The following is a 19,175-nucleotide window of genomic DNA, read 5'->3' on the forward strand; positions in this document are numbered from 1 at the left end:
TCTTCTTCCTTTTAACCAGCAACATTGTACTTCATAAGCATAAAGTGTGCAATTTATGTGCTAAAATGCCTTTATGTGCTTGAATCAGACTAATTCCTGAAAATCATTTTGGAGGAATTAAAGACGTGCAAATTGCTTCTACCACAAGAGGCAAGTTTCGCATCTGCAGCTCAGATCAGCCTTTAGGCTCAAACGTCTGAGATCAGAAAGACTTTTATCAAAACAGAAAGAAAATTCTTTTGACTCGTTGCTAGCTTGGAGACAGATGATTTAGCATCTTCCTCTTAGCTGAGCCTTGATGGGGTTTTGTGTTGCTTTTGTTTGCTTTTTTAATAAACCTTACCTTTGATTCATATTAAGCATTGATCATTAGCCACCTGTCATTTATCATCGAGCATTGGCTGTAATCATTAGGCTCCTTTCAAGCAGATGGAATCAAGCACCATAATGCAGCACGTACGATGTGCACTTAAACCCCACTGATTTTAATGGGATTTAAGTGTGCATAGCTATCTGCTGGTTTGTAGCCAAAACTCTTTCAGAAAATGGTCTTCAAATGGTCAGCGTTCCTATTTTTAGCACTCTGCTTCCAAAAATGGCCAATCATCAATGCTGGTGCCGGAGGCCCTGGTCAAAGTCTTGTACTGGACTCCTTGTGGTTGGCAACCTTCAGTCTCAAAAGACTATGGTATAAGCCTACAGCACCTGGTATTCCCAGGCGGTCTCCCATCCAAGTACTAACCAGGCCTGACCCTGCTTAGCTTCCAAGATCAGATGAGATTGCGCATGTGCAGGGTAACCCTTGTGGCAGCTCTCATTCATCTGCTGATGGCACATTGGGCACTACCACTGCCACTGGTATTGGAGGCTCAGTGATTGGTCTGGGTTGATGAGTACTTTGATAGATGTGGCTCCTCAGCCTGTCCCTGACCTGACTGACTCCTGAGGTCAGCCCTGCCAGTTGGATGCTTCCAAGAAGCTTGCAAACAGGGTATTATGTAAATTGGCCGGCCGGTGCAACCTCTCACTCACCAGTGGGAATCGTATCCACCTGATTCAGCCTTTGAATTAGTTTGGATGTCAGGGCTTATGTTTAAACAGGAACATTTGTCCTACTTTTTATCTTTACCGTTTTCTCAATACTTAAAGTCAACAACGGAAAGTCAAATCCAGGCCGTGTCCCCAAAGAATAAAATTTTTGTGCTCTCCCCCCCCCATTGCAAATCATGTGTATGCAGGTTGTGGTGGATGTGGCAACAAGACTTACTTACAAGCCTTTTGGGACAAGGCCCAACATGACCAATTATACCCTTTATCTGTTTTCTTCCGTGATGTTCTCATGTGCAATTAACTACTGATGATAAGACTGCCGGTTGTATAAACAATTCTATTTCTCTTGTGCTGTGAAGACCCCATCACTGCAGGACAAACTGGATGAGGGCCCTTTTTCCTGCTGGGGGCCAACATTATTATTTTATTTTTAATGTAGGGCCAGTCAGTTGTGGTTGTTAGATCTAAAGGACTCATATTTACCTATTACACAGGCCTACCCAAAAACAAAAACAAAAAACTTTATTAAGTAAGTTGCCAAGGATGTTTGAATGAATTTAAGATATTTTGGGGGTGCTAAATCCCAAAATGGCTTCAGTTTTGCCTGATTGGCTCTAGTTTTGGGGGTTGGCCTAGCCACTTTATATGCTGATTCAAGCAGCTTCCTTGTGAGGAAGTTGCTTGAATCAGCATTATAACTTTCATCCCCATCCCCCAGGGAAAACTCTAAGCCCCGCAATGGGACTTCTCAAGTCTGCATTGGCTGTTTTGCTGGTGCAGACTTCTGGATTCAGCAGCAGCAGCAGATCAGAGCTGCACCAGTATCACCCCTTCTCTCGATTTTTCCTCCCTCCAAGCCCTCCCCCCACCCTGTTCTGCCCACTCCCTACCTCCCCCTGCCCCTATACGAGCCTGGTGGGGCTGCTAGAGCACTTGCCAGTGCTGAGGCTCAGTGCTGATCAGCACTGGCCCAACGGTGGAGGCTTCTCCTCTCTGGGTGCCGCAGACATGACTTAAGGCACATTTGTAACAACCAGAGCCAATACTGGAGCTCAGTGTCGACGCTGCACAGGTATAGAATCAGGTCCCTAGTCCTTACTATTTTTCTGGCAGGAATCCTGCATCTATAGGACAGGCAGAAACTGTTCAAGGTATTGGAGCCTGTCAGAAAAAAGCTGGCAAACCTCTGCATAGGCATCTTTTGCAGCCTTGGTCATAGAAGTTGCTGTGGCTGAGATCTCTGATTGCCTGGCTTACACCTTACACTACTCCTGAGAGGAAGTCACAAAAGAATGAAATAAGAGGCAGAAACAAATGTATGAATTGGACTTTGTAAGCATTTTGTATTAATCAAATGTTGCTAGTGGAGTGACCCAAGGCAAGGTATAGGAACATGAGTCAGACCATTGCTGATTGTCTACTCAGTTTGGCTGTGGTTCTCTAGGTTTCAGGCAGAGGACTTTTCCGAGCATTTCCTGGAGATGTCAGGGTTGAACCCAGGACCTTCTGCATGCAAAGTATGTGCTCTACTGAGCCAGTTAACCACAACCGCTTCCCTTAAAGTCATGAACTGTGACTTGTGCACCAATAAAGCTTGTGCATAATAACTATCAACAGTGCAGGACATAGCCAGTGGACAACCACTGTGCGCACTCTCTCTCTCTCTCTCTCTCTCTCTCTCTCTCTCTCTCTCTCTGGGAATTAACTATTGGAAAACTCCATCATTAGAGCATTTATGAGCATCATGTAATTGCTTCAAAACAATGTCAGCCAAAATGTATTTGATTCTCTTCCCTAGTATTTCATATTCCTTTTGACTTGTACAAAGCAGAACAGAATAGTCAATATAGCCACTAAAATAATTGTTTCAGAGACCCACATTTATTTTTCATAGGTTCAAAATGGAACATGAAACATAAAACATTTTAGGTACAATAATAGATTTTTATAATTGTTTGGCTCTTCAGAAAGAACATTTTTCTCTCAAAAAAATGAATGTGCCTTATAAATATTTGTTCCATCAATTCCCAATTTAAATTTAGGATTTATCTGCTTCTTTAATTAAAAAATGCTGATATGTAGACTGTGCTTAAAATGTACTACCTGGAATTTCTTTAGACTTACAAAACCAGCCTGCCTTTAATCTCCATTTTTATTGTGCAAGATTACTTTCTTTGACAGCTTCTGGCAATAGAGAGACAAATAAAAGAGCAGAGGAAAGTAAAAAACATAAAAGGAGTTTTAAGGGGCTCATATAATTAGCTTTCCTTAAAGAACTGCTCAGGCTATCTTCCTGGGTCAGGTAAAAAGGAAATAACCAAAACAGAAAGTAAGCCTTTTGTTCTATAAAGAACCAATTCTACTGCTATTTGTACCAATGATGTTCCACCTCCTCCTGTGCACTTTGCAGCCAAAAGCTATTTGGGTTTTTGGGTGCTCATTTGCAGCCCAAGCCTAGACATGTCTTCTCAGAACTTTCCATTTTGGTTAATGGTGTTTAGTCCTGTGTAAGTTTGGATATGGAAAAGGTGCAAAAGAGAGCGACTAAGATGATTATGGGGCTGAGGCACCTTCCTTATGAGGAAAGGCTATGGTGTTTGGGCCTCTTCAGCCTAGAAAAGAGACGCCTGAGGGGGGACATGATTGAGACATACAAAATTATGCAGGGAATGGACAGAGTGGATAGGGAGATGCTCTTTACACTCTCACATAACACCAGAACCAGGGGACATCCACTAAAATTGAGTGTTGGGAGAGTTAGAACAGACAAAAGAAAATATTTCTTTACTCAGCGCGTGGCTGGTCTATGGAACTCCTTGCCACAGGATGTGGTGATGACATCTAGCCTGGACGCCTTTAAAAGGGGATTGGACAAGTTTCTGGAGGAAAAATCCATTACGGGGTACAAGCCATGATGTGTATGTGCAACCTCCTGATTTTAGGAATGGGCTATGTCAGATGCAAGGGAGGGCACCAGGATGAGGTCTCTTGTTATCTGGTGTGCTCCCTGGGGCATTTGGTGGGCCGCTGTGAGATACAGGAAGCTGGACTAGATGGGCCTATGGCCTGATCCAGTGGGGCTGTTCTTATGTTCTTATGATAGGATTTCACTCTTAGAATCCAATCCTATCCAACTTCTCAGCAGTGGTGCTGCTGCAGTGCAGCCCTGAGGGAAGAGAACTAATGTTGCCATACCTTCAGGAGGCTTCTGTAACTGCCTCCCCACCACAAGCTACAGAGCATGCCATATTGGCACAGCTGCACCAGCACTGGAAAGTTGGATAGGATTTGGCCCTTACTGTACTCAAAAATCAGGTTCTTTTCCCCATTTAACAGTTGCAATGTGGGAATAGCAATATTAATATTACAGAGTTGTTGTATGGATTATATAAAAATAATACATGTTTATTAATACTGCCATTTTCTTCATTTCCTATCTTAAATTGAGAAGCAGTGAAAACTACAGATTCCATGCTCTTCAACCATAATTTTCTGCTGGCAAGCATATGAGTTTAGAACATGAACACAGTAGATGCTGGACTGGTTTAGATAATACCATATGAGCCAGTCCCGCTTCCTTGCAATAAGATCACACATATCCTGCTCACCTTCTCATTCTTTGTCCCCTGATCATATGGTGTGGCGGTCTATGGGGGAGTTTTGGGAGACTTTCCCTTCCCTCTGCAATGAAGAGGATACTAACAGCACACCTGAGGAGAGCAAGACATGCTTGTTTCTATCCCTAATCATGGAGTGGACCTGACTTGAACAATATTATCTAAATCACCCTGCTGGGTACATGCCGAGAGCCCAATCCTGAGCTTCCGGGGCATGTGGCTGTGGTGGCACCAAAAACGGCTGCCGCCGCATCCTGCACACCTTGGGCAGCCGCATGCGGCACCTTGGGAGAAGGGGACCTTTGTCACTGCCGACCAAAAGGTTGGCGCTGAAGGAAGAGTTTTTGTCTCAGGCAGCGAGCCCCACACGAAGGCTCAGAATCCGGTGGATCCAGACACTCAATGCTTATGGCAGTGGCCAGGTCACGTCCATCAGTGCTGTCACTTTAGCAACATCCATAAGGGGCTTTATGTCACTTGCTAAGCCCCTTAGGATTGGACTGTAAACCAATAAATGTTTCCTTGTCCCTGTTACCAGGGTCAGGCCCCGGCAATGCAGGAGCTCCCGGGAGCAAGGGACTACTTGGGTGTAAGAGGCTCCCTGGGAGCAGGGGATAAGTACTACCTGGATTCAGCCCCCAGGCAGGAGGTCACCCTGGGAGTAGGGCATGGGAGTCCTGGAGACCTGAGGCAGATCACATGGCTGGAAGGGGTGGAGACTTGAGGCTGGCTGCTGGGTTCATAAGGAGTCTGGCAGCCAGAGGGAGAGGACACTCTTCCCAGGGCTCAGGCTCCAGGAGGACCGATGGGGGTTACTCTGGCTAGCTGCTTGCCTGGGAGGAGCAGCAGCTGTTCCTTGGCCCAGGGCAGGTCTAGCCCCTCTGGCAGGGACTGGAGGACAGGTGAGCTTAGGGATAGAGCTGCTCCAAGCCCTGGACAGAAGAGAGAGCCCCTTTTCCTGAAGAAAGAGTGAAGGGGTCTGGCTGGCACCATATCTGCTGGTGGAGCCCAAAGGGATGTGGGCCAGGGAGTGCAGAGCAAATCCCAGGGAGCCACACCGTGCAACTCCAGGGAGAGAAAGCAGGGGCGCTGGCCTCAACCTCCACTTACCTGCTGCATTGATGCTCCAGCAGATGCCCCAGTGGCACCCCTTGTGGCAGTGCCACAATTCTTGCTGACCAGGTCACCAGAAGGACTTTGCAAACGTGGATCCTGAGACTCTTACTTACCTCAGCCTAGGGGAAAGCTGTATGAACTGTGGGCTACATACGCACCAGAGACACTGCCCTGAGGACACAGTAGTGATGTAACTGAGAGTCCTGATGAGTGCAAAAATTCTCACAAGAATAAATTGACCTGGCCAAGCCAGTCAGCGCTCCTTGTGGTCCTTTGTGTGGTGGGGTAAGTCCACCGTTTTGCGGGTTTCCCATCGACCCCACTTGGGCCCCTGGTGGGGGACGGGACAGTACACAGCCATGAATTTACAGTCTCCAAAGGGCTCACAACTTTAAAAAAATGAAGAGGAAACATAGACAAGTAGATGTGTGGACCCATTAAAATTTGCCTGTTCTTTTGTGCATAATACCTTTTTGTGTCCGCCACTCCCCTATTCATGTACACAAACACCTTCATTCACACTTCTGGTACTCAGACATGCCATTTTTGGGCCCCTCTCCCCAGTACAACATTTGTATACCCACTCTGATGGCTGGCAAGCACTTTGACAGTGCTGCTGACTCCCGTCTCTTCTGAACCTTCCCTATCAAAAGTACACAGTCCCATCTGTCCGTAGGCATTTTTGAAAGTTCTGAGCATTGAAATGTTCATAAACATTTCATAACACCTCAGCAGCTGCAGCTGCAGCAGTGACTGGGGAGCGAGGATCCATTTCAATCAACTGAAGCCAGAGCTCTTATAGCCAATATCTATAGATGTTTCAAAGGCTGCAGGTTGTGCTATCCTCAGGTGGTTTTCCTTTTGTCAAGTTTATCTGATTTTTTCCCCCTGCGAATCTGTGTGTTCTGTTAAATATACTACACCATTTGTTTCTCTGCAACTGCGCTGGCTGTCCTAAATGGTTATTCAAATCTTGCTTTGACTTCAGAAACATGCATTTACATGCCAATATGGTGTCACATATCAGATACGCTGCTGTTTGTGGAGAGGGGGGGAGTGGGGAAGAACATAAATTATGAACCTCAAATTTCTAAGCAGAGAAATGGTGCAATTATATAGGATTAGGCTACCTGTACAGCAGTACCTTGTCTTTCATCCACTTTCATCACTTTTCTCTTTCAGCCATTTTCAATAATAACCACATTTCACATTTTGTCTACGTGCTTTTCTCTTTCATCTGATTTCATCCTAATTTCCATGACGTTCGTATGTATATTTTTCGTCCTTTTTTGTTTATTTAGGTTTTGCATTTATCTGTATGCTTTATACATTTAGGGTGCAATCCTAACCCCTTATGTCAGTGCTTTCCAGCGCTGACATAAGGGCAGTGCAGCTCTGAGGTAAGGGAACAAACATTCCCTTACTTTGAGGAGACCTCCATGAGTGACACCCAGCTGCAAGATGCAGCACACGTCCCATTGGCACCGCTATGCCAGTGCTGAAATGCACTGACATAAGGGGTTAGGATTGCACCCTTAGTTATTTACAGCTTTAGCTGGCCAAAATAAATTTGCAAGCTAAATAAGGCTACACTTTGACATGCATCCATTTTTAACTTTCATCTATGCTCTGGTCACTAACCAGACAAAACTGCCAGGCATTGCATGTAGCTCACCCTTTCAACTACTGCAACAGAAAGAATGCAACCACTCTGCTGCTAAGGAGGGGGCTTCCTTTGTCTGGCCCTGTCCTGCATGAGGCAAGGTGGGGTTAAGCTGCACCTGATTGGTTGCTCAGTGGCTGGAGCAGAGTTTGATTAGCTGATTTCACCTTGCGCTTGACGTGCGGAACTCTGGTGCCCCATTCTAGTGACCCATTCTTGACGTGCGGAACTCTGAACCCCATTCTAGTCACTCTCAGGATCGTCTAAGCAGGTTGCCAACAGAACTTCACCTCTTCCCACACTGGAGCAGGGGCCGCTCACCCATTAAGTGGGTTGGTAACAACATCACCCCTCTCTCAAAGGAATAGGGGCAGTGTACCTGTTAGCAGGTTGTTGACAGAGCGTCACTCCTCTCCCAGTGAAGCAGGGGCAGCACGCCTGTTAAGTGGGATCCTGTTAAGGATCAACATCACCCCTAAAGCAGTAGGGGCAGCGTACCTGTTGAGTGGGTTGTTAACAGAACATCATCCCTCTCAAAGGAGAAGGGCCGCCATCCCGTTAAGCGGGTTGGTAACTGAACATCACCCCTCTCCAAGGAGTAGAGGCAGAGCACCCGTTAAATGGGTTGCTAACAGAACATCCCCCTCTCAAAGGAGAAGGGGCCACAAATTTGTTAATCCGAGGTCATCATTTTTGAGGGCTGACCCCCATTTTTCCTCGATCGCCCTCATCTTGTCACACGTATCTCTGTGGATGCTCTACAGTTTCCTTGGGTGTCCCACACTTTTCCTGCATGTCCCACATGTGCCTTGGGAGATCAAGATTTTTTCAGCCTATTTTTTCGATGATCCTGGGGTCATCATTTTTCAGATCTGGCCCCCATTTTTTCTCTATCGCCCTCATCTTGTCCAATGTATGTCTGTTGATGTCCTACAGTTTCCTTGGGTGTCCAACAATTCTCCTGCATGTCTCACATGTGCCTCAGGAGAACGAAGTTTTTTCAACTTCTGATTACGCCGGGGTCATCATTTTCCACCCATGTACGACATTTTTCATCTTTCACCCTCAAATTGTCCGAAGTATGTCTGTGGATTTTCTGCAGTTTCCTTCGGTGTCCCACACTTCTTCTCCATGTCCCATATGTGCCTCGGGAGATCAAACATTTTTTGACATCTGATGACGCTGGGGTCTTTAGGGACTGGGTAAGAACATTTCACTTCCCGTCTGATAGGTGGTTGGTAGTTAGTTTTTTTGCCCATGCCAGACTCTTGCCTTGTGGTGTTAATTTAGTTAGGCTGGCCTTTGCCATCAGTTATAGTGAGGGGCTGGGATTAAGATTAGGGATACTGTCTGCATCTTAAGGTATGCAAGGGCCAAAGCGGAAGACACTACTGATCTGAAGAACATGTCAGATGTCTGTTGGCATCCTTCAGCCTTGGAAGACTATGGTATCGTGCTCTGAATGGTGGTTCTGGAACAGAGTGTCCTCTCCAGTGCATGAAGCCTGGGTAGAGTAGATATGGAGGATAGACTGCTACCCATGCAGCAAATCCCCCCTCTCCACATCACTGAAATGGTCCAATGGAAAGGCAGAGGCCAATACGGTTGGTTCCAGCGGCGTCGCAGGAGTTGCCAGAACGTGACCGTGTTCAAGCCATGAACTGCCTCAGGGACTCCAGCTCTGGATTTTGCCTTGAGGTTGACTCCTGAAGCCTTTTCCATAACTGGATATAGCCACAAGGCAGTTGAGATTTAGGATCAGAGTTTTCCTTCTCTCAGATGAGCTGCCTTCCCAGGCTAACGAGTCCCATCTACCCGGTGGCTGTTTAGTCACCTCTTATGACACGTACAGCCAAAGGCCTATTCTTAAATTGCAAATCCATCTTAAAGGCTGTCTTGCTTGGAATGAGCTGAGTAATTTGACTGTTTTGACATCCTTTCCAGGGGTTGGTGGAGAAGACCAGGCGGTGGTGACTCTCTGCAACCTGGAACACAGATTGCAAATTTTATTTGGGATGAGTTTTTGATTCGTCCAGCAAGCATACAAGAGGGAGAAATGCCATTGCAGCAATTGGCCTCACTTCTTTGAATTGCACAATCCTCACATTGCAATTTTCTGGCTTACAGATCTCTTAATTGGGGCATATGCATTGAGGACTACAAGCATAGTCCCATGCAGATAAATGGGTCAACACTTGTGTGGACAAAGGGGAGACAAGGTCACTTGCTGCACTCATGAGCCTTCTTCACACTTCCATGCTTTTCTTTCAACGAGGAGCCCAACTAACTACTTAACTTCCCACGCAGTGATGCAGAGATACCATTACAGTGTTTGCTGAATCCCGTGGAGGAGTTTTGGCCTTGGGATGTCTCTCTGGGGATGAGGGAACATTTTCCTTCCCCTGGGGGTAAGCACCTCCTGGCCTGGTGGCTCAACACGATAAGTCTGGCGCAAGTCCACATTGACCTGTGAAGGAGGATCAAGCTCCTCCTTCACAGGAGGAAAGGGGTTTGAATTCAGCAGCTGCCACTGCTGCCAAACCCATCCCCTTACTGGACCTGACCCACCCTCTTCTCTGCCCCATTTCCTTCATTTCACCCACCCCTGCTCCATTACACCTTTCCCTGCCTCCTTCTGACCCCATGCACAGCCTCACTTGAGGCTGAGGACATCCTCGCTTTGTTGTTGTGCAGACCTGGCTGTTGGCCACTTCCAGTGGCAACCAGGCCATGCTCCCTGGTGTTGTCATGTTTGCAACAACCAGAAAGCACATTATGCTGCCAGAATGTGTGTTCTGGTGGCATAACCTTAAGATAGGATCAGAAGTCATAAATAGCTTCTTGTCAGAGATGCTAGATGTTGCTGCATTTTACTTACCCCAAACATTGACTGCCTATTTTTGTTTTTAAACACTTAGATGAATACGTTATGAACAGATGCAATAAATTACTGCTGCATAATTCAAAACATAGATGTTTGTGTCAATTGTAGCACACAGTGGATCACTGTAAATCTTAACACAAAGTCACTTATATTATTGTTTGCTATTCTTCAAGCTGTATTAAAACACATCTTAAACGCATCTGATATGGGCAAAAGTCTGCCTCTTATTTTCATTGCCTGTGAAAGGGGCAGTGAAATAGTAGGGGGGGGGGATGTTCAGATTGGCAATAGTTCTAGGCCATACAGTCTGTCCATGTAAAGTAACAGTGATGGACACGGGCGTTCCTGGAGGGGGGGCAAAATGCTAAGTTTTGTCACGGACAGGGACATCTGTGTAAAGCGCCACCTCCCCTTGCCTTCAAAGCCGGTCATGGCTGTGAAAGCATTTGCTTGTTCCTATGCCTGACAAAATTTAGCATTTTGCCTCCCGTCCAGGAACATCAGTGATGATGGACCTGAATAGCATCCCATACACAAGTGGGAATCCTAAGACCACATCGTGAGTTAATAGCAGAGGCAAGACTGAAAAGAGGGAAGCCCTTCTTCACAGTTCAGTCTCTTAGCAACGACACAACACCAGCTCTCTTACTATACATATGCAACGCTAAGGTTTTCGTGGCAAATGCTGAAGGGCTCTTCAGCAGACAAGCCCACTGCAAACCACTAACTTTCTCTCCAGAGGAATCCTGCAAGTAAGTACTGCCTTCCAATCTGGCCCTTGACTCCCCTGAATATATTTTGTGCAGGCTTCAGTAATTAAAGCTAACGCAAGCAGAGCAATATGTGCTGTTCTTTAGAGAACAATCTGCAGCAGGATCAAAATGAATAAGACAAATGAAATGAGGTCTTAAAAAACGACATCTTTTAATTCAATCATTTAAGGCGTGGGGGTGGGGAAGGGTCTTTGAAGGGTCCTTAGAAAAATATATGTTTACTCTCTGTTCTGCACCATTGTGCTAGGTACTGGCTTCATTAACATTCCTCTTTTTCATTCAACTTAAGATGTTCTATTGTAACGATGCAGGCAATTAAAGCTTATAATTGTAATGTGCCTATTTTCTCCAGTTAAGGTTTTATTATAAAAATGGCTGACACGTGGTTTCTTCTCCGTAAGTCACATATTTGGAGACCATCTGTTGCAAGAATATTCCCTACAGGGGAAATCTATCAATGTCCAACTTTTGTTCTATTTATTAGTAGAGATGCAATAGAGAGTTTTGACTTCAGCAATGCATTTTGCCCAAACTACAGTCTACTCAAAATCAGCTTCCCTTTGACAGTGCTCATTAATCTTCTTTTAAGGTGACTTTTGTGTTTTTAGGAACAATTGCCAATGCTGCAATGCATGTAACGTTGTATGGTTGGAACATGTTGCACTGCAATCTTTAGCAAGTGTATCGTCTCAAAAATTTAATGGACTTTTATTTTATTAAATTTGGACATCGGGTAAACATTCGTGCTCGCTTTGGGGCAACAGAAACCACCCTGTCTCTGGCAATTATGGTGCTTGGACTTTCACAGATGCCTTATTTAATTTCTAGGTTTATTTTTCAAGGGAATTCTTCGGTATCGGCCTCACTACAAACCTAGTTTCATGATGACTGGATAAATAATATTCTGTTGTTTCTGCTGCAAAGTGAAGAAGTGGAACAGTGAGATGCCTCGTCAGACTAGGATTTAGTAATGCCCTTTGTGTATTCTCACTTGTTCTTAACTTTTTTCTAACAGCATTAAAAAAAAATAAAGTCAGGTTTTTCTCTGAGAATAATGGTTAAGTCCCTCTTCTCCAACACATGTATGCTTTGCAACCCATGATATTTCAATTATTTGTTCTATTTATGATGATATTGCAGGCTTCTACAAGCTTGAACAAGCTCCACAAGTCCAATGCAGTAGCATAGCTAAAGGGGGAGTAAAATGCTAAGTACTACAGATGCCACAACACACTGTGTAAGCGACCCTTCCCAATCCCACTGGAGCCATTCTGAGCAGCAATGACAAGCTCAGGAGGCACTGTTTGGTTCTGTGAGCACCTGCGCATTGCCGTCGCTAGCTGGAATGACTTCAGTGACGAGTGGGGCCACTCCCGCTTGCAGTGCCTGCAGTACTTTCCAGTTCACCCCCACCAGCTATGCTACTAGTCAAATGCAATTCACTAGCTATGTATTTGCTCTGCCAAAAACATGCATGTTCCTTTTTTCCAACTCACAGTTGATGGGCTTCATTCAGCCCCTTGTACAAACCTGTGGTAGTTTACACTCAATTTTTAAAGTGGAGACATGGAGAAGTGTACCGAACCGAACCTTCTATATGCAAGGCATGTTCTCTACCACTGAGGTACAGTGACAGAAGCTTCTTTTGTCCAAAAAGTTCTGAAAATGCACATTGAAATGGGGCAAATTCATTGCTTAAAGATCCATTTGTACATCACGTTCTAGATTAGGATGCTGATGTATCATAGTTCAGATTTATGCATTCAGACAATTGACCATAACATCTACAACAAAGACACATTCTCATCACATTCAAGATAAGAAATACAATATCCAGTAAGAATTACAAAAAAACTAAGCCACATGTGCATTAAGAAAATTACCTAAAAATTTGCTGCTATGAAACTATAACCAACTTTTTTTCCCATTTCAGCCCTCTCATAGGTGGTAAGTAGAAATTCTTTATTATTTTTTTTTTTTGCAAGTTTTCCCAATGGCACTTTCCCATTAGTAAGTTTCTGAGATACTTAGATCTTTGATTGTCAAATAATGGATATTGAAACAGATAATATAGCAGCAATTCTAACCCCATGTATACTGCCATGTATACTCATATAATGCCACATGTGTAATGTCCCAACGTATATGTTGTTTTCCTTAAGAATCATCCTGTGCCTCAATGGGCATTTGTTGGAATCACTTCTATGACTGAATAATTAGTAAGAATAGATAATGTTTTTCATATCCATGAGAATGTTTAATCATATCTATACATCATATAAACTGGGAGTAGCGGTCAAACATTGATATCGCAGATATCTACATTGATACCTCAAATTGTATAAAGATACGCTTCATTCTGTTTTAACATTTGACTTTTGTCATTGCAGTCTCAGCTCTACAAAAGTCTTAATACGAGATTTTATCTGAATGAATGGGATCAAGTGTCTTCTGATACTAAGAGGTCCCATATGGTACACTACTGGAAAAGTCAAAGCTTGGGCAATCTGATATCACCCATAGCCAATGTTTTATCTGGTAACTGAATATGCATATAAGGGTTTCTATTTCAATGCATAGTGCTCACTTACCAACCTATGCAACATGGGACTGGTCAAGTGATGAAACATGTCCTGGCCCATCCCCATGAACCTGGTGACTGCTCAATCACATTGAAACTGCCCCTCTACACATATTCCAAATACTGTCACTTGGAGCATGTAATTAAGCTATTTCTGCCCAACATTGCATATATGCAACAGGGACCAAATGTGTATACCGGTAGGCCTGGCAAAAATGGGTTAAGCAAACACACCCGGGCCTTGGGGAAGGGCCAGGATGCGCACATGCTGTGAGCATGATATTTAAGAACACGTGAGAATGATTTGACTTAACAGTATCATATGAATCAACCGATTGGGAGTTTCAGAATTAAGCAAAGTCATTTGACTAGAGGGATTTGTAGAATCAACAGTATTTGCCACAGTGTATATGAAAAATGGTCATGTAGTCTACAGAAAGATTGACAGTTTCTTTGGACCCATTACCAGAGCAGTGATGTATCTGAAGAACATGTCATTTTCAAGGGCAGCTTATTTATTTCAGTCATAAGGGATCATTCTAATAAAAGATTTTCACTCCAAGATGTCCGTCTGTCGGTCCATCCATCCATTGCATTTTACCCTACTTTTCTCCCTAAGGGGACCCAAGGCGGCTTATAAAAGTGACCCTTATCCCCCATTCAGGTGCCCCCCAGTTATCTGTGGTTCCCTATGTCCCCCTGCCCACTACCTTCATTTATCTTCATTACACTTGTGCAAAGCAATAATGTGTCTTGCTTTAACCAATTACTATAAACAGGAAGCTTATAGCAAGAGAAGCAGGCAGGCCACTGGCAGGCTAGAAGGAAGACTAAGAGTGAACATTAATGTCCTGCTTCCTGCTAACGATCACTCTCGGGGCCCAATCCTATCCAATTTTCCAGTGCTGGTGCAGCTGTGCAAATGGGACGTGTATTGCATCCTGTGGTGAGAAGACAGTCACAGAGGCCTCCTTAAGTTATGGGAACAGTTGTTCCCTTATCTTGGGGCTCCATTGCAGCTGGACCGGTGTGGGGAAGTTGGATAGGATTGGGACCTAAGTTTCCACTGTAGCCTGCAGGCTACCTGCTTACTTGTCTCACTATAAGTGTTCTGCTTATAGCGTTTGGTATTAAAGCAAGACATGTTATTGCTTCTCTTGGATGCACAGAAGATAAACAAAGGTAATTGGCATGAGGAACCATGGAGATAGGGTTCCCCCTTATCTGCGGGTTCCTGGTATCTGCAGGGGGGCAGGAACGTATCCCCTGCAGATACTGGACATTCCTGTACTTGTGTCAAGCGGTTTGGTTCCAGCTTTTAAAAATTCAGTTATTTTCCTTTTTCTACTAATTTCAGCATCCTTTCTCTTGATTTATAATTAATGATAAGTTGTTGGTGTGTGTCTGATGAGCCCAGAACAAGACTTGCTTATTTTAAAGAACTCTGTGAAGTCCCCTTCTATGAGAGCCTATTTGCAAATTAAATCAACCCAAATCGTAACTGGGGTCAGCTCTATTACTCTCTTAAAATCAATAGAAGCAGCAGCAGCAGACGCCATCGAAGAGCTGCCTAACTCAATGGTCTGAAACTATAATGGTGATCCAAAAGCTGCCTGGCTCAATGGTCTGAAACTATAATGGTCAGCTATGATTGCAGGGTAGGCTCAGTAATGTCTAATTAAACCCTGCTGAGTATTTGACTTGATTACCCTCATATTTTTCTGGGGGAAATTCCCCATGTCTAAGACTTCTCCTTTCTCCCCCATTTGTCCTTCTGTGCCTCTTATCTTATTTCTTTGGCACTGTTGGTGATAGAGTTGCAAAATGGACCACGGCACTCAAGGTGATGATGTCCTATTGATTGCACAGTGGCCTAATATATCAATGCTTGTACATGTTCTGGTTTTTTTTAGTTCAGGCTAACATTATTCTTGTGTGCCTGTGTATGTTTTTAGATGGCTTCAGCACTCCAACATACTGAGCAGACATTCTCACTAAAATTACTTTTAGGGTGTGTGTCGATTTTTTCCCCCATGAGCAGTTATTTACAATTAATTTAGAACCCATCAGTGTGTATGAGTTGCTGAAATTGCTCCCCTCAAAGTACATTAGCTCTGTGTGTTCTGTGGTGCATTGCCCTATTATCTGAGACTAACAGAAATACTTTTAGGTCATCCACATATGTTTTGACCCTCCTTCAGATCATTAGTAAGTACATCAATAGGAACCAATCTTTCAACTGTGCAAGTCTTTAACTTGCTCCTGCACTGAAAATTGACTGTCAATTTCAAGATTTTTTTCAACTGTTTAACTGTTCTGAAATCTAACAGGAAATAAATCTCTTGACTTTATTAGAAGAACCATGCAGTAAACATAAGGCTGTTTGAGAAGGGGCAATCATCTATTGGCCACTTCACTGAATTATTTAAACACATTGTAACATAGTTGTGATTTATTTAAGCAAAAGTTTAAAAACCCAGTTTGGTGGCAAAGTAAGCCAGCTTAATATTGGACTAACAGTTCAATCCTAACCTAAATCTCTGTGCAGTAATGCAGAAGTGCCTGCATGGCTTCTGCTGCATCCTGGGGGGAGGGGGGGAGGGGCAGTGTTTCTCAAACTGTGGGTCGGGACCCACTATGTGGGTCACGAGCCAATTTCAGGTGGGTCCCCATTCATTTCAATATTTTATTTTTAATATAATAGACTTGATGCTGCCATGTCATGTGACTGCATTTGGGGAAATGTTACAGACCTGTGCTTTTAAAAAGCTACTATATATATTTTAACAATGATAGTAAATGGGACTTACTCCTGGGTAAGATTGCAGCCTAAGATTGTTAAAAATTTTCCTGCTTGATGATGTCACTCCCTGTCATGACATCACTTCTGGTGGGTCCTGGCAGATTCTCATTCTAAAAAGTGGGCCCTGGGGCAAAATGTGTGAGAACCACTGCTGTGGCGAATTTTCAGCTGCTGGAGGTCTCCTTGAAGTAAGGGAACATTTGTCCTCTTGTCCCAGGGTGACCCTCAGCAGCAACGTGACTATGAGGCAACTTGAGCCTGTGGCAGTGGCATTGCTCCATGAAGGCGAATTTAAAACCATAAACAGCTAACTTTACAACACATGTGAGTGCAAGTGCATCTGCAAGAGGGATCTGAAGGGCTTAGGAGTGGACCTCAACAAGTGGGAAACCCTGGCCTCTGAGCGGCCCGCTTGGAGGCAGGCTGTGCAGCATGGCCTTTCCCAGTTTGAAGAGACACTTGGCCAACAGTCTGAGGCTAAGAGGCAAAGAAGGAAGGCCCATAGCAGGGAGACAGACCAGGGACAGACTGCACTTGCTCCCAGTGTGGAAGGGATTGTCACTCCCGAATCGCCCTTTTCAGCCACACTAGACGCTGTTCCAGAACCACCATTCAGAGCGCGATACCATAGTCTTTCGAGACTGAAGGTTGCCAACAGCTGAGTGCATGAGAAACCTAAATAGAGGTGAGCATCACTTAATGACAGGGATGCATTCCGCTATCCCTGTTGTTAAGTGATGCCTTTGTTAAACAACATCACCTGTTTAAAGCCTCTGTAGCTGAGGGGAGCTGCGCCTCTGGAGTCTATTCTGAGCTCTGCAGAGGCTGTGCGTGTCCATCTGTGGCCTCTGCGGAGCTCAGAATGACCAATTCAGCCAAAAGAAGCTACTTCTGGTTTCTGAAGGGAAATCAGAAGTGACGTATTTATGCCTTATAAGGCATAAAACCAGAAGTAGCATTTTTCTAGCCAAATAGGGCATTCTGAGCCCTGCAGAGGTGAGCATGCTAGAAGGTGAAAAATGAACTTGATCCTAGCATGCTCGAAGGAGAAAAAAAAAATATCTCTAGCACTGGAAGCTGAAAAAGGAACCCAGCCTGGAAAATGTAATAGCAACATATGCCTTCAGGCTATTCTCTACTCTGGTGCAAAAAAAAACCCTTAATAGTTACACACTTTGAGAAACACATGTGAAAAGCAGAACCAGCTACACTGGGCTACATGCAGTTTAGAAGCAGGGCTTCAATCTAAACCCTTGGTAAGTATTCTGTCAACTCTGCCTGTCCCCTTATATGACCACGGTTACAACTGACAGTCTTTCTTTGCCAGAACTGTCAGTTTTAAATCCTTTCCCATAATTTGAAAGCTTTTTTCTCAGGCATCTGATACTATATCATGAAAGACAAAGCTATCTGACAGACATTAAATATTGCCAGTCAGCTGGAGCTGAGAGAGTCCTTGGGGCCAAGGCTAACAAGATCAAAACCTTTGAACAGATGCTGTAGGGATTGCAGTCACTACCATAATTTCACATTACAGATGGAGCCATATACTTACCTAATTCCGCTAAATTCTATATTAATTCCAACTGTGGCAACATTTTCTCAGACTCTTGAAGACACCCACTATTATGCAGGACTCATTAATTAACTCATCAAAGTCATGTCCCTAAGAGCATGGCACTGTCTTGGGCAGGTGCAAGAGAATGTTATCCTGTTGCTGTACAGTCACATAACATCTTTCTCACCTCCTGTATATCAGAGAAAGAAGCTTCTGGGGGGCTAAGCAGACAGTTTTCAAATAGAATGTCAACAGGAAGTAAGGGAGGAGGAAACGCTATTCACAGTGGTGTAGCTACAGGGGATGCAAAGCACTAAGTTTTGCAGGAAGCCTCACCACGGCATGAAAATGCCCACCCCTTCCCTTCAGAGCCATTCCAGGCAGGGGGAGCAAAATGAAGGCAAAGGGGAGGGGAAGGGGCTGCTTGCACACAGCAGTGATGCTCTCTGCACCCCCACTAGCTACACCACTGATTACTCATTCTTTTCACCAGAGAAGAGTTCTTGAACATTTCTCAAGGAGAGAGGCCAGAGGATAGGATGCTACATGTGTTCCTTACATGTGTCCAGTGGGGCTTTGGAGTAACTTTGTAGACTGGCTAAGGCTGTAATCCTATACACACTTCCCTGGAAACTTACTTCTGAATAAACTTGTAAGGGTTTGTGCTGTAACTCTTCATTAGTTTATCCTTCTGACTTGCATTTGTTCACTCCATCTACACTATTTCTTTATGTCAGAAGAGTGTTCAGAAGGCCTCCTTTCAGAAATAAGTCATGTTAATTGTTGGCCCAAGTGATCTGTACAAAAATAGGGAGTACAGGTGCAGCCTATTTAATCCACAGATTTTTTATCTGCAAATTTGTCTCAACACGAATGGGGTGGAGGTACTGAAAGTCACACACTCATTTGCCCTTCGCTGGCATCTCTCCAGGCAGCCCAAAACACTACAAAAAGGCTCTGCCTCACCCAGGCAGGGAAATAGCCCTAGAGCCCTGGAAGAGGTTCCCCTTGCAAGGAACAGTACTATTCCTGGAGCCCCTGAGCCAGCAAAAAGGCTGAAGAGGGGAAGGGGGGGCAGAAAAGCTCTGTAGCCAGAACATGTGCAGCAAGGTGGAGCTTGCTCTCTCGCT

General features: G+C 44.4%; 1 pseudogene; it reads right to left on the bottom strand.

Moving 5' to 3' along the window:
* Window positions 1–693: 693 nt before the first annotated feature.
* On the bottom strand, window positions 694–809 carry LOC136646682 (5S ribosomal RNA; annotated as a pseudogene).
* Between the last annotated feature and the right edge of the window lie 18,366 nt (window positions 810–19,175).

The sequence above is a fragment of the Tiliqua scincoides genome, chromosome 3 (genome assembly GCF_035046505.1).
Source record: "Tiliqua scincoides isolate rTilSci1 chromosome 3, rTilSci1.hap2, whole genome shotgun sequence".
Classification (NCBI taxonomy): Eukaryota; Metazoa; Chordata; class Lepidosauria; order Squamata; family Scincidae; genus Tiliqua; species Tiliqua scincoides.